This window comes from Phocoena phocoena, chromosome 13 (assembly GCF_963924675.1).
Source record: "Phocoena phocoena chromosome 13, mPhoPho1.1, whole genome shotgun sequence".
Taxonomy (NCBI): Eukaryota; Metazoa; Chordata; class Mammalia; order Artiodactyla; family Phocoenidae; genus Phocoena; species Phocoena phocoena.
Genome location: NC_089231.1, coordinates 73,330,501 through 73,333,891, shown reverse-complemented (window position 1 = coordinate 73,333,891; position 3,391 = coordinate 73,330,501).

The window sequence follows — 3,391 nt, the reverse complement described above, 5'->3', positions numbered from 1 at the left end:
AGATCTTGGTTTCTAAATACCATTCTCTACTAAAAGAAACCTGGGTTCTACGGAGAAACGGCTGATTTCAGAGCTAGGGCAGAGGAAGTACAAGATGAGCCTGGAATATCTTGTGTCAAACAGTAATGAAGTGTTTAAAGAATGATGGAGACATGTCAAAAGGACACAGAAGCCAGATTAAAGGGGCTATCATGGACCAAATCTAGGATACACTGGGCACCCAAATAAATAATAACAGTAATGGATTGTAACCCATGGAATCAAGAGCCTGTACTGATGGAAATAAATAAATGGAAAGTTTGATGAGAGATGGAATATTTACCTAGTCTCAGAGTACCTCCCTATGAAATATTTATTAATTTCAAAGAGGAAAAGAAGAAATTCAGAGTGAGAAGCCTGGAAGACACCATCTTGTTCAAGTGATCACAATTAACATCATCCATAATTGGACAAATTGAAGTCACCTATATCGTCTGTTATGATGCAATGAGGACACAGCATCACTTCTGTGATATTTCATGATATACAGAATCCACAACTTGCATCTAATCTATGATGCATGGTCTGAACCTAATTGAGAGGAAACATCAGACAAACCTAAACTGAGGGACATTCTCCAAAGCGCCTGCCCTGCCTCTTCAAAAGAGTCCAGGTCACGAGAGCCAAACAAAGACTGGGGAATGTTCCAGACTGAAGGAGACTCAAGAGACAGGACCATTACATGCAACATGAGATCCTGAACTGGACCCTTTTGCTACAAAGGACATCCTTTGGACAAATGGCAAAAGTTGATGAGCTCTGAGTATTAGAGCTCTGAGTATTAGACACATTAGAAATGCATCAGTGTTAATTTTCTGCATTGATGGATGTATTGCGATTCTGTAGGAGAACATCCTTGTTTGGAGGAAATACACATTAAAGTATTTAGGGTGATGGGGCATTGTGTCAGCAACTTAGGCTCAAATGATTCAGGAACAAAAAGCTATTTGAATTGTCCACCTAACTTCTATGTAAGTTTGAGATATGTCAAAAGAAAAAAGAAAAAAAATGTTTTGTGTTGCTTACATAGCATTAAAAAAGTTTTTTAAAATTAGTTGCCAACATCTAAAAATCAAGAGATTTTGCCCTCAACTCTAGGTTTCTGACTTCCCTTGAGAAATCTGAAAAGCTAGCAACTCCGGGAATGAGTTGTGCCACAGTGCCCTTTAGATCGTCTGTGCGATCCCCAGTTCTCCACAGTCCCCTCCACTCCTCATTGTGTAACCCTCAGCCCACAGCATCCATCTATGCTTCCAGCCTGGCCCCTAGGACCAGCCCAACCCCTGTCATAAGCTATGGGAATCCATAGAGCAGGCACTTAAAACATTTGTTGGATGGATGGGTGGGTAGACGGATGGATGGACGAACTTTCAAGACATCGCATTAACCCAGAGCAACAACCTATCGCAGCATCTTAAACCCATGTTCCATGGCAAGACAATTCTTCCAGACTTGAATTTTTTATATCAGCCATAATCTCTGGTGGTTTGGCTGCAATGGAGCAAGTTGAGAAATCAGGGCATTGTCTGAGGCTGGAGGTCCCCATGCGGGTTGTGATCTTTCTGTGGAATTAATGGCAGTGTCTGAAATGTAGGTGGGGTTCCGGCACTGGGTCAAAGTGCTGGGAGGGCTGGTGAGGGAGGCTTCAAGGAGATGGTATCTTAGGATGCCTGAGGGGGTGAGGTTGGGTGGGGTGGGAACAAGCCAAAGTTGATGGCTTGGGCTTCCTATTAGTGGGTGAGTTGACTTTATGGGACATGTCAGGGTTTGGGTCATGGGTGAAAAGTGATGATAGCCTTGTCTCCCCCAGACCCTCTCATTTCCTGACTGTACATGGGTCGTGTCCTTGGTTTGGAACAGCCTCTTCTCCCATTTGCCCCCTGAAAGATTAAATTGAAAATATTGAATAAGGTCCGGCAATTATTTTTCTGACACCGGTGATTTCTCATTGCCCTTAGGATAAAATCCAAAACTATACCACCCTCTACCTAACCCAACAAGCCCCTGCTCACCTCCCTGAGCTCAATTCCTATCCCTCCACTCCTCTGCCTCTTCCTCGCACTTGCTCCACTCCCATTCCCTCCCCCGTTCCCCCTGGCTGCTTGCACACACCAAGTTTTTTGCCACCTTAAGGCTTTTGCACATGTCCCAGCCACTCTGGCTCTCTCCTACTTCTCCCTCAGGTCTTGGATCAAATGTCACCACTTCATAGGTACTTACTGCCCCTAACTCTCTACATCCTATCCCAGTCATGTCCTCAGTCATCCCCTGGCACTCCACCTTGTTTTAGTTTCTTTGTTTACACTTAGTATTTGAAGTTGTCTTATTTGTGTATTGTGTTATAATGTATTGTATTGTGTTGGGTTGTATTGTCTCCCCAACTAGAATGTCAGCCTCACAGGAGCAGGGATTTTGCTGTACTTTTCATCACTTTATCCTCAATGCCTAGCACAGTGCATGGCACATAGTGGGGGCACAGTTAATTATTTATTCTGGAATGAATGAGCTGTCAACAACTGTGTGCTAGATTTTAGGACACAAGCATCTAGGTGGGTTGTGGCTGAGGTGAGCTGTGCTCCAGGTTGTGACAGGCGTGTACTCTGAGCTAGTGGGCTGAGGTCAGGTTTGAGGAAACAAGCACCAGTCAGGTGTTGACTGAGTTGGATTGTAAACTGGGCTGAATCCATCAGGTAATATCAGACTGTTGAAGTCAGACTCGACCCCAGATTTCAGGTAACAGGAGTCCTAGTTAGGCATGGCTGAGTTAACTTGTGACTTGAGCAGTGTCCAACAGGCATAGGATCACTCACAGAGAAGAATTATGCGTCCCCAGTGGTTGTAGCCAAAGAGAACTGTGACCACAGCAGTGTCCAAAAAGTCACTGGGGGCTGTTGGAAGACAGGCTCTGTTTGCGGGGAAACAGATGTCCTAAGGGACGCTGGCTGGATTGGGCTGTAACCTGGGCTGGTGGATGGGTTGTGAGTTGTGACCTCGTCCATCAGGCGAGGACTCGGCCCAAGCCAGCCCGCCTGGTTGGGGGGGGGGTGCCACGCCGGGGGCGGCAGGTAACACACCTGAGGACGGGTCACCTGGGAGCGGCTCACCTGGGCGTACCTGGATCCACGAGTCGGCGCGCTTTCGCGCCGGGCGGGCTAGCCCCGCCCCTCGGCCAATGGTGACGCGGAGGTCCGCGGCCGTGGGCGAGGATTGGGCGCGGGCGGGCGGACGGGCGGACGGGCGGGGCGGGGCGTCCGGCAGCTTAGGCGCACTGCCGGCGGGCGGCGCTGAGTGATTGTCTACGCGGGCTCGGAGCGGGCGGAAGTGGCGACGCTGGCGTCCCTTGATCCTGCTG